We start from the raw sequence: 13,389 nt of genomic DNA on the forward strand, positions 1-13,389 counted from the left end.
GGCCATTCAGCCCTTCGAGCCTGCACCGCCATTCAATGAGTTCATGGCTGAACATGCAACTTCAGTACCCCATTCCTGCTTTCTCGCCATATCCCTTGATCTCCCTAGTAGTAAGGACTTCATCTAACTCCTATTTAGTTAATTGGCCTCAACAACTTTCTGTGGTAGAGAATTCCACAGGTTCACCACTCTCTGGGTGAAGAAGTTTCTCCTCATCTCGGTCCTAAATGGCTTACCCCTTATCCTTAGACTGTGACCCTGGTTCTGGACTTCCCCAACATTGGGAACATTCTTCCTGCATCTAACCTGTCTAAACCCGTCAGAATTTTAAACGTTTCTATGAGGTCCCCTCTCATTCTTCTGAACTCCAGTGAATACAAGCCCAGTTGATCTAGTCTTTCTTGATATTTCAGTCCCACCATCCCGGGAATCAGTCTGGTGAACCTTCGCTGCACTCCCTCAACAAGAATGTGCTTCCTCAGGTTAGGAGACCAAAACTGTACACAATACTCCAGGTGTGGCCTCACCAAGGCCCTGTACAACTGCAGCAACACCTCCCTGCCCCTGTACTCAAATCCCCTCGCTATGAAGGCCAACATGCCATTTGCTTTCTTAACCGCCTGCTGTACCTGCATGCCAACCTTCAATGACTGATGTACCATGACACCCAGGTCTCGTTGCACCTCCCCTTTTCCCAATCTGTCACCATTCAGATAATAGTCTGTCTCTCTGTTTTTACCACCAAAGTGGATAACCTCACATTTATCCACATTATACTTCATCTGCCATGCATTTACCCACTCACCTAACCCCTATCCAAGTCACTCTGCAGCCTCATAGCATCCTCCTCGCAGCTCACACTGCCACCCAACTTAGTGTCATCCGCAAATTTGGAGATACTACATTTAATCCCCTCGTCTAAATCATTAATGTAGAATGTAAACAGCTGGGGCCACAGCCCAGAACCTTGTGGTACCCCACTAGTCATTGCTTGCCATTCTGAAAAGTACCCATTTACTCCTACTCTTTGCTTCCCTGTCTGCTAACCAGTTCTCAATCCACGTCAGCACACTACCCCCAATCCCATGTGCTTTAACTTTGCACATTAATCTCTTGTGTGGGACCTTGTCGAAAGCCTTCTGAAAGTCCAAATATACCACATCAACTGGTTCTCCTTTGTCCACTCTACTGGAAACATCCTCAAAAAATTCCAGAAGATTTGTCAAGCATGATTTCCCTTTCACAAATCCATGCTGACTTGGACCTATCATGTCACCTCTTTCCAAATGCGCTGCTATGACATCCTTAATAATTGATTCCATCATTTTACCCACTACTGATGTCAGGCTGACCGGTCTATAATTCCCTGTTTTCTCTCTCCCTCCTTTTTTAAAAAGTGGGGTTACATTGGCTACCCTCCACTCCATAGGAACTGATCCAGAGTCCATGGAATGTTGGAAAATGACTATCAATGCATCCGCTATTTCCAAGGCCACCTCCTTAAGTACTCTGGGATGCAGTCCATCAGGCCCTGGGGATTTATCGGCCTTCAATCCCATCAATTTCCCCAACACAATTTCCCGACTAATAAGGATTTCCCTCAGTTCCTCCTTCTTACTAGACCCTCTGGCCCATTTTATATCCGGAAGGTTGTTTGTGTCCTCCTTAGTGAATACCGAACCAAAGTACTTGTTCAATTGGTCTGCCATTTCTTTGTTCCCCATTATGACTTCCACTGATTCTGACTGCAGGGGACCTACGTTTGTCTTTACTAACCTTTTTCTCTTTACATATCTATCGAAACTTTTGCAGTCCGTCTTAATGTTCCCTGCAAGCTTCCTCTCGTACTCTATTTTCCCTGCCCTAATCAAACCCTTTGTCCTCCTTTGCTGAGTTCTAAATTTCTCCCAGTCCCCTGGTTCGCTGCTATTTCTGGCCAATTTGTATGCCACTTTCTTGGTTTTAATACTATCCTTGATTTCCCGTGATAGCCACGGTTGAGCCACCTTCCCTTTTTTCTTTTTATGTCAGACAGGGATGTACAATTGTTGTAGTTCATCCATGCGGTATCTAAATGTCTGCCATTGCCCATCCACTGTCAACCCCTTAAGTATCATTCGCCAGTCTATCCTAGCCAATTCACGCTTCATACCTTGAAAGTTACCCTTCTTTAAGTTCTGGACCATGGTCTCTGAATTAACTGTTTCATTCTCCATCCTGATGTAGAATTCCACCATATTATGGTCACTCTTCCCCAAGGGGCCTCGCACAACGAGATTGCTAATTAATCCTCTCTCATTACACAACACCCAGTCTAAGATGGCCTCCCCCCTAGTTGATTCCTTGGCATATTGGTCTAGAAAACCATCCCTTATGCACTCCAGGAAATCCTCCTCCACCGTATTGCTTCCAGTTTGGTTAGCCAAATCTACATGCATATTAAAGTCACCCATGATAACTGCTGCACCTTTATTGCATGTAGCCCTAATTTCCTGTTTGATGCCCTCCCCAACATCACTACTACTGTTTGGAGGTCTGTACACAACTTCCACTAACATTTTTTGCCCTTTGGTGTTCTGCAGCTCTACCCATATAGATTCCACATCATCCAAGCTAATGTCCTTCCTAACTATTGCATTAATCTCCTCTTTAACCAGTAATGTTACCCCACCTCCTTTTCCTTTTATTCTATTCTTCCTAAAATGTTGAATACCCATGGATGTTGAGTTCCCAGCCCTGGTCTGTAATCCCAATCACATCATATCTGTTAACATCTATTTGCACATTTAATTCATCCACCTTATTACGGATACTCCTTGCATTAAGACACAAAGCCTTCAAGCTTGTTTTTTAACACCCTTTGTCCTTTTAGAATTATGATGTAGTGTGGCCCTTTTTGTTTCTTGCCTTTGTTTACTCGGCCTTCCACTATTGCTTTTTACCTTTCAAGCATCTGTTTCTGACTCCATATTACTTTGCCCTGTCTCACTGCATAGGTTCCCATCCCCCTGCCATATTAGTTTAAACACTCCTGAACTGCATTAGCAAATGTTACCCCCAGGACATCAGTTACAGTCCTGCCCAAGTGCAGACCGTCCCTTTTGTACAGGTCCCACTTCCCCCAGAACTGGTTCCAAGGTCCCAGGAACTTGAGACAATAGATGGTGCATGTTTGGGACTGAAAGATGAATGAGAACTTTAATAGAATTAGAAGACAAGTGGGGGACTAACCAATAGAGAGGGAGTATCAGTGAAATGGCCTGAAACCTGTTTAATAGAAAAATAGGAAATCGTTGGAAGATGGATGATGTTTATATCAGAGAATTGTAAGATGCATTAAATGAATTAAAGGTAATTGAGGGACAAGTAGTGTGTGAGTAAGTAAAGTGAGAAAAGGGGAGAGATTAAAAAGATGTAATACCTGCAGATCAGGTCAGAGATTGGAACAGAAAAACACATCTGGCAATTACAAAAAGAGGTAAAGGATGCCAATAACAGAGCAAAGACCACGTACACTACCCATCAGTCTATGTCTGTCAAAGGGTCTCCGCCTGAAATATAAACTTCCATCCCCTTCCCAGACACTGATAGACGCAGTCCGTGTCAGTGAAGGACACGTAGGCTGAAGTCTGTGTCTACCAGCAAGCAATTGACTTGCATCACCTGTATGCTGTTACTTACAGTGGTTTAAATAGGACAAGGCAGAGACCTGGGAACAGGCTGCCTGTCCTCCGTGATAATCAGGAATGGGCCATGGTATCGGGAGAATGAAAGGAGGTGAACAACACAACTTGAAAAACAGAGGGAATAGCTGAATATAGATACTAGACATTCCATGAAAAATTACCATTGTTTATAATGTGGATTTTGGAAATGAATCAGGAGTTTGTAATAAATATGTTGCCCTGGGATTGCGAATGACTTGTGTAACTTTTTTTAAATGTTTTCATAGATGAAACATGGAAACTATATCTGTTGATCGCAGGAATATTAGTATTGATGATATTGATAACAGCAGTCGGTGTCTGGTACATTAAATCCAGTTTCCATAAAAGAGGGCTATATAAAGTACACAATGCAAAACCCAACAACAATCCACAGGTCCCCAATGGAAATGAACATCCGGAGACTCTCCCTTTACAGGAACTGTGACCATAACCTGGTGGGATAATGACAATTACAAACACATTTAACCAATAAAAATATTACACGTTGGTGATTTTGGGGAGAAATCCCCGCGATCCTGTTGTCCATATTGTTATTGAGGGAAGCTGCTGATTGCCAAAGGCTACCTGCAGCAATTAACGTACCGACTGTAAGGGCAGCTCATTGCTGAGATTGCTCTGTATTTTTGGGCTGTTTTCAAATCACTGTGTTTGATTTCCATTCACACTGGATCGTCACCTGAAATCTGGTACTCGACTCGGGGCGCGGGACTGCCTAAGAAGAAGGATCTCGAGGGGTTCAGCACTGATAACAGCAGAGCTCTGCGAAAGCAACTTGCTTTCCCACTAACTGAAATGAAGGCTCGATGCAAGACCTGTTTATATTGTACAATTATCTATTTCGGTCGTGACTGTTTGCTTCAATGGCATAAATATTGATTTTACAATATTTATTTTGTAAACGGATGAAATGAAGACTAGATGCGAGACAACACCTCAATATTAAAATTCTCATCCTTGTGTTTAAATTTCTCCATGGTTTCGCACCCCCCCCCCCCCCTCTATCTCTATAGCCTCCTCCAGTCCTCCAATTTTGGCCTCTTGCGTATCCTGATTTACATCGCTCCACCATTGGCGGCTGTGTCTTCAGCTACCTATCCCTAAGCTCTAGAACTCCCTCCCTAAACCTTCCAACTCTATCTCCTACCTTTAAAACGCTCTTTAAAATCCACACATCTTTAATATCTTTTTGTGTGGCTTGGTGTCAAATTTTGTTTGATAACGGCCCTGTGAAGAAACATACATAGAAACTTTGGATGCTGTACTACGTTAAAGGCGCTATATAAAGGCAAGCTGTTGTTTATACTGTACAATAATCTGTCTCTGTTATGGGATATTGTTTTTATAATTTATATTTTACAAATGGATGCTACTGTTTTCTGAGCATGTACTGTGTATACAGTGATAGTTCATTTAATAGTATAGAGAAGCGTTACTTCTTGTGAAGGTATGAAGGTGCTTTTCTGCAATCTTGCTGATTTTGTACAGATAAAGAAAGATTGTAGGCAATGATATTGTTATGTTCAGAATAATTCCACAAGACTGTATATTGTAAGCTCAAACTGTTGTAACCTTGGTCTCTGTAATGTAACCCCAGAGTCAGGAAGCAGCATGGTAGACTGCATTTTATACCTGCTTGCCCAGGGTGTGCAGGTGACCCTTGGGTCTCCCACAGGTGTGTCCCCTGGTGGCAAGTCTTACACATTGGTAAAGTTTACATACATAACATCATTCCCCCGCAAAGTCTGAGATACAAGTTATTTACAAGTTGAGGTGATCCGGGGCTCTGCGTTCCCGGATTGATCACCTGAGTTGAAGTCCTGGCCTGGGTGAGTCGGTTGGATCATTGCTGCACTGCGGTGTGGCTAGTCTGATCGGACTGTCGGGCATGGTGGGTTCATCCTCGTGGTTGACCGCGAGGTCGATTGCTGGTTGGGTGTGTGTAGTTGGATCAATGATGGTAATGTCCTCTTCAAACTGTTCTTGGTTGCCAGTGAATCGCAGTTTGTCCATTCAAAAGTTTGACAACAAATACTCTATTCCCCTCCTTGGCTAAAACAGTGCCAGCAACCAATTTGGGACCATGACCGTAATTAAGAACAAACACAGGGTCATTAACCTCAATGTCACGTGATACAGCCGCACGATCGTGGTACACGTTATGCTGGTGATGCCGGGTTTCTACATGATCATTGAGATCCGGGTGGACTAAGGAGAGCCTGGTTTTGAGTGCTCTCTTCATTAGCAATTCTGCAGGGGGAACCCGGGTAAGCGAGTGGGGTCACGTGCGGTAGCTGAGCAGAACCCGAGATAACCGGCTCTGCAAGGAACCGTCGGTCATGCGTTTCAAGCTCTGCTTGATGGTTTGGACTGCCCATTTCGCTTGGCCATTGGATGCGGACTTAAACAGCGCAGATCTGACATGCTTGATACCATTGCGTCATGAACTCGTTGAATTCCGAGCTGGTGAAACATGGTCCATTGTCACTAACAAGGACGTCGGGCAAACCACGGGTGGCGAACATGGCCCGGAGACTTTCAATGGTGGCAGTGGACGTACATGACGTCATTATACATTCAATCCATTTAGAGTAAGCATCCACTGCTACTAGGAATATCGTTCCTAGAAAGAGGCCAGTGAAATCTATGTGGACTCTGGACCACGGTTTGGAGGACCATGACCACAGACTCAGAGGGGCCTCCCTTGGTGCATTGCTCAACTGTGAGCAAGTGTTACATCGGTGTACGCATGACTCAAATTCCGAGTCGATGCCGGGCCACCAAACGTGCGACCTGGCGATATCCTTCATCATGACTATGCCTGGGTGGGTACTGTGAAGGTTGCGTATAAACGTTTCCCTGCCTTTTTTTTGGCAAAACTACACGATTCCCCCATAGGAGACAATCCGAATGGATGGACATTTCATCCTTGCGTCGATGGAACGGCTTAATTTCGTCTTGCATTTCCCCGGGAACCGCCGATCAGCTCCCATTAAGGACACAGCTTTTTACTAGTGATAGCACAGAGTCCTGGCTAGTCCAGGTCCTGATCTGGCGGGCCGTGACGGGTGACCCCTTGCACTCAAAAGCATCCATTGCAAGAAGCAAGTTTATGGGTTGCACCATTTCCACCCCGGTGGTGGGCAATGGTAGCCGACTGAGGGCATCGGCACAGTTCTCAGTGCCTGGTCTGTGGCGGATTACATAGTCATACGCAGATAACGTTAGTGCCCATCTTTGAATGCAGGACGAAGCGTTGGTGTTAATACCTTTGCTTTCTGAGAACAGCGAAATGAGCGGCTTGTGGTCGGTTTCGAGCTCGAACCGGAGTTCAAATAGGTATTGGTGCATTTTCTTAATCTGGTACACGCATGCTAATGCTTCTTTCTCAACCATACTGAAGGCTCTTTCAACCTTAGATAAACTTCTGGGTGCATATGCAAACGGTTGCAGTTTGCCTGACACATGGGCTTGCTGTAACACACAACTGACCCCTTACGAAGATCCATCACAAGCTAGTACTAAACGTTTACACGGGTCATACAATACAAGTAACTTGTTAGAACATAGCAGGTTTCTGGCCTTATTAAAGGCTGTCTCTTGAGATTTACCCCAAACCCAGTCGACACCCTTGCGTAGCAATAAATGCAAAGGTTCCAGCAAAGTGCTCGACCCCGGTAGAAAGTTACCAAAATAGTTGAGGAGTCCCTGGAACGAACGCAGCTCCGTCACATTCTGTGGTCTGGGTGCATTCTTAATGGCCTCCGTTTTGGAGTCCATGAGTCTGTTGCCGTCCGCCGCAATCTTTCTCAGGATTGCTACCAGTGCCATGTGCTAGTCAGAGTAGGAATCGCAGGATAGCTCAGATGAATACATGGCTTGAGCAGTGGTGCAGCAGGGAGGGATTCAAATTCCTGGGGCATTGGAACCGGCTCTGGGGGAGGTGGGACCAGTACAAACCGGACGATCAGCACCTGGGCAGGACCGGAACCAATGTCCTCGGGGGAGTGTTTGCTAGTGCTGTTGGGGAGGAGTTAAACTAATATGGCAGGGGGATGGGAACCTATGCAGGGAGACGGAGGGAAACAAAAAGGAGACAAATGCAAAAGACAGAAAGGAGATGAGTAAAAGTGGAGGGCAGAGAAACCCAAGGCAAAAAACAAAAAGGGCCACTGAATATAAAGGGGCTGCAGGAGGGGTCAAAAATAAAAATCATGGTTTAAAAACTAGTATTAAAACACTCTACCTAAACGCACGCAGCATTCGAAATAAAGTAAATGAGTTGACGGCACAAATCATTACAAATGGGTATGATTTGGTGGCCATTACAGAAACGTGGTTGCAGGGTGGCCAAGACTGGGAATTAAACATACAGGGGTATCTGACGATACGGAAAGATAGACAAGAAGGGAAAGAAGGTGGGTTAGTTCTGTTAATAAAGGATGATATCAGGGCAGTTGTGAGAGACGATATTGGCTCTAATGAACAAAATGTTGAATTATTGTGGGTGGAGATTAGAGATAGTAAGGGGAAAAAGTCACTGGTGGGTGTAGTTTATAGGCCCCCAAATAATAACTTCACGGTGGGGAGGGCAATAATCAAGGGAATAATGGAGGCATGTGAAAAAGGAACGGCAGTAATCATGGGGGATTTTAACCTACATATCGATTGGTTAAATCAAATCGCACGGGGTAGCCTGGAGGAGGAATTCATAGAATGCATACGGGATTGTTTCTTAGAACAGTATGTTACAGGACCTACAAGGGAGCAAGCTATCTTAGATCTGGTCCTGTGTAATGAGACAGGAATAATAAACGATCTCCTAATAAAAGATCCTCTTGGAATGAGTGATCACAGTATGGTTGAATTTGTAATACAGATTGAGGATGAGGAAGTAGTGTCTCAAACGAGCGTACTATGCTTAAACAAAGGGATGAGGGCAGAGTTGGCTAAAGTAGACTGGAAACAAAGACTAAACGGTGGCACAATTGAGGAACAATGGGGGACTTTTAAGGAGCTCTTTCATAGTGCGCAACAAAAATATATTCCAGTGAAAAAGAAGGGCGGTAAGAGAAGGGATAACCAGCCGTGGATAACCAAGGAAATAAAGGAGAGTATCAAATTAAAAACCAATGCGTATAAGGTGGCCAAGGTTAGTGGGAAAATAGAAAATTGGGAAAATTTTAAATGACAGCAAAGAATGATCAAGAAAGCAATAAAGAAAGGAAAGATAGATTACGAAGATAAACTTGCGCAAAACATAAAAACGGATAGTAAAAGCTTTTACAGATATATAAAACGGAAAAGAGTGACTAAAGTAAATGTTGGTCCCTTAGAAGATGAGAAGGGGGATTTAATAATGGGAAATGTGGAAATGGCTGAGACCTTAAACAATTATTTTGCTTCCGTCTTCACAGTGGAAGACACAAAAACCATGCCAAAAATTGCTGGTCACAGGAATGTGGGAAGGGAGGACCTTGAGACAATCACTATCACTAGGGGGGTAGCGCTGGACAGGCTAATGGGACTCAAGGTAGACAAGTCCCCTGGTCCTGATGAAATGCATCCCAGGGTATTAAAAGAGATGGCGGAAGTTATAGCAGATGCATTCGTTATAATCTACCAAAAGTCTCTGGACTCTGGGGAGGTACCAGCGGATTGGAAAGCAGCTAATGTAACGCCTCTGTTTAAAAAAGGGGACAGACAAAAGGCAGGTAACTATAGGCCGGTTAGTTTAACATCTGTAGTGGGAAAAATGCTTGAAACTATCATTAAGGAAAAAATAGCGGGACATCTAGATAGGAATAGTGCAATCAAGCAGACGCAGCATGGATTCATGAAGGGGAAATCATGTTTAACTAATTTACTGGAATTCTTTGAGGATATAACGAGCATGGTGGATAGAGGTGTACCGATGGATGTGGTGTATTTAGATTTTCAAAAGGCATTCGATAAGGTGCCACACAAAAGGTTACTGCAGAAGATAAGGGTACGCGGAGTCAGAGGAAATGTATTAGCATGGATAGAGAATTGGCTGGCGAACAGAAAGCAGAGAGTCGGGATAAATGGGTCCTTTTCGGGTTGGAAATCGGTGGTTAGTGGTGTGCCACAGGGATCGGTGCTGGGACCACAACTGTTTACAATATACATAGATGACCTGGAAGAGGGGACAGAGTGTCGTGTAACAAAATTTACAGATGACACAAAGATTAGTGGGAAAGCGGGTTGTGTAGAGGATACAGAAAGGCTGCAAAGAGATTTAGATAGGTTAAGCGAATGGGCTAAGGTTTGGCAGATGGAATACAATGTCGGAAAGTGTGAGGTCATCCACCTTGGGAAAAAAAACAGTGAAAGGGAATATTATCTGAATGGGGAGAAATTACAACATGCTGCGGTGCAGAGGGACCTGGGGGTCCTTGTGCATGAAACTCTTTTTTAGGAGTAAACAGAAAAACATTAAACCATGCCCAGCCTACTACACCTGGTATTCCCAGGCAGTCTCCCATCCAAGTACTAACCAGGCCAGACTCTGCTTAGCTTCCAAGATCCAAGTACTAACCAGGCCAGACTCTGCTTAGCTTCCAAGATCAGACAAGATCGGGCATTTTCAGACTAGTGTGGCCGTAGGCAATGCTGAGATCTATAGTCGGCAGGATAATCCCAAAAAGTTAGTTTGCAGGTGCAGCAGGTAATCAGGAAGGCGAATGGAATGTTGGCCTTCATTGCGAGAGGGATTGAGTACAAAAGCAGGGAGGTCCTGCTGCAACTGTACAGAGTATTGGTGAGGCCGCACCTGGAGTACTGCGTGCAGTTTTGGTCACCTTACTTAAGGAAGGATATACTAGCTTTGGAGGGGGTACAGAGACGATTCACTAGGCTGATTCCGGAGATGAGGGGGTTACCTTATGATGATAGATTGAGTAGACTGGGTCTTTACTCGTTGGAGTTCAGAAAGATGAGGGGTGATCTTATCGAAACATTTAAAATAATGAAAGGGATAAACAAGATAGAGGCAGAGAGGTTGTTTCCACTGGTCGGGGAGACTAGAACTAAGGGGCACAGCCTCAAAATACGGGGGAGCCAATTTAAAACCGAGTTGAGAAGGAATTTCTTCTCCCAGAGGGTTGTGAATCTGTGGAATTCTCTGCCCAAGGAAGCAGTTGAGGCTAGCTCATTGAATGTTTTCAAGTCACAGATAGATAGATTTTTAACCAATAAGGGAATTAAGGGTTACGGGGAGCGGGCGGGTAAGTGGAGCTGAGTCCACGGCCAGATCAGCCATGATCTTGTTGAATGGCGGAGCAGGCTTGAGGGGCTAGATGGCCTACTCCTGTTCCTAATTCTTATGTTCTTATGTTCTTATGTTCTCCCCCCAGAAATTCGACCTTTGGCACCAGGAAAACACATGGAGTCTTTCAGCCTGAGTCCCAATCTGTCCAGTCGCTTTAGAACCTCTTCCAGATTGTGCAAGTGTTCGGTGGTGTTGCGACCAGTGATCAGGATGTCGTCTTGAAACACCACGGTGTGTGGAACAGATTTCAGCAGACTCTTCATGTTCCTCTGAAAATGGCCACAGCCGAGCGAATCCTAAAGGGGCATCTGTGGTATATGAACAGTCCTTTGTGCGTGTTGATGCACATCAATTTTTTTGAAGGTTCAGCCAGCTCCTGTGTCATGTCAGCAGAGGTTAGATCCAGTTTGGTGAACGACTTACCCCTCGCTAGCATTGCGAACAGGTCATCCGCTTTGGGTAGTGGGTATGGTCCTGTAACGAGACTCAGTTGATCGTTCCTTATAGTCCCCGCAGATTCTGACCGTCCCATCGCTATTCAACACCGGGACAATTGGACTAGCCCATTCGTTGAACTCGACTTGTGATAGGATCCCCTCTCATTGAAGACTGTCTAGCTCGATCTCGACTTTCTCTTGCATCATGTATGGAACCGCTTGGGCCTTGTGATGAACGGGTCATGCATCTGGGACTAGATGGATCTGCACTTTGGCGCCTGTGAAGTTGCTGATGCCTGGCTCGAATAATTACAGGAATTTGTTTCGCACTTGGGCGCACGAGGCGTCATCCATCGAAGACAGTGCTTTGATGTCGTCCCAGTTCCATCGGATCTTTCCGAGCCAGCTTCTGCCGAACAGCATTGGGCCATCGCCTGGTACAATCCATAGTGGTAAATCATGCACAGCTCCATTGTACGATACCTTCACTGCCGCACTGCCAATGACTGGTATGAGCTCTTTGGTGTAAGTGGGCAGCTTAGTGTGGATCAGGCTTAGTTTTGGCCTTTGTGACTTGTTGCTTCGCAGTTTCTCAAAAGCCCCTGGCTCATAATTGACCGACTCGCCCCCATGTCCAATTCCATGGAAACTGGAATGCCGTTTAATTTGACTTTTAACATTATCAGAGAGTTTTTGGTGGTGAAGGTGTGTACCCCATACACTTCCTCTTCAGCCTCGGGTTGAGTTGCCTCTCTTACCCGTTCAGCGTGATCCGCGCCGGATCGGTCATCTTCTGCCGACTCTGCCACGTGGTGAGTCGCAGCACGTCTGCACATTCACTGGAGGTGCCCCATTGTTCCGCAGCCTTTGCACACGTAGTGCCTGAATCGACATTGTTGGGCCCGATGATTACCCCCGCAGCGCCAACACGGTGTTAATGGATTCGCATTCACGCCCCACGGCTGACTCTGAGTCATCCTAGGTCTGGCCTCTGCAGGCGTGTAGGCCCTGCCATATACAGTTCTGTCTGCTGAAGGCATTATTTTATGCACAGTATTTGCGATGAACCTCGATGCTGCAAAGATATCTGTTTAGTGCTATCGTTCGTGGACATGAAAGCCTGGGCTATCGTGAGGGCCTTGCTCACATCTAGGGATTCAGCAGACAGCAGTTTGCGAAGAATGATCTCGTGGCCGATTCCAAGCACGAAAAAGTCCCGCAACATTTCCCCCAAATATCCAGCAAATACGCACGGTCCCGCAAGGCGCCTTAGGTCGGCGACATAGCTCGCCACATCATGGCCCTCGGAGTGATGGTGTGTATAAAAGCGATACCTGGCCATTAAGCTCTCCTTCGGCTTGAGGTGTTCCCGAACCAGTGTGCACAACTCTTCATACATCTTCTCCGTTGGTTTCGTCGGTGCCAGCAGATTTTTGATGAGGCCATATATAGTGGACCCGCAAACGGTGAGGAGAATCGCCTTGCGCTTGACTGCGATCTCTTCCGTAGCCAGCTCGTTGGCCACGAAGTACTGATCAAGACGCTCAATGAAGGTTCACCTTCAACAAATCTCTCAAGAGTACCAATGGCAGCCATAGCCGCATGAAAGTTTGTGATCTGTTACTCCTCACCAATTGTTATGTTCAGAATAACTCCACAAGACTGTATATTGTAAGCTCAAACTGTTGTGACCTTGGTTTCTTTAATGTAACTCTAGAGTGAGGAAGCAGCATGGTAGACTGCCTTTTATCCCTGCTTGCCCAGGTGTGCAGGTGGCCCATGGCTTGATAGTCTGCATCCCAGAGTACTTAAGGAAGTGGCCCTAGAAATAGTGGGTGCATTGGTGATCATTTCCAACATTCTATTGACTCTGAATCAGTTCCTATGGACTGGAGGGTAGCTAATATAACACCACTTTTTAAAAAAGGAGGGAGAG

The 13,389-nt window shown here is 45.4% G+C and overlaps 1 protein-coding gene and 1 pseudogene across 10 annotated transcripts in view; one reads left to right on the plus strand and one right to left on the minus strand.

Annotated features, from left to right (window-relative positions):
* The window catches only part of LOC139237875 (hemicentin-1-like), a 276,696-nt gene that overhangs the window by 40,789 nt on the left and 222,518 nt on the right, over positions 1-13,389 (plus strand). The gene's annotated exons all lie outside the window — the stretch shown is intronic.
* On the minus strand, positions 10,195-10,354 carry LOC139238043 (5S ribosomal RNA; annotated as a pseudogene).

This window comes from Pristiophorus japonicus, chromosome 24 (assembly GCF_044704955.1).
Source record: "Pristiophorus japonicus isolate sPriJap1 chromosome 24, sPriJap1.hap1, whole genome shotgun sequence".
NCBI classification, from domain to species: Eukaryota; Metazoa; Chordata; class Chondrichthyes; family Pristiophoridae; genus Pristiophorus; species Pristiophorus japonicus.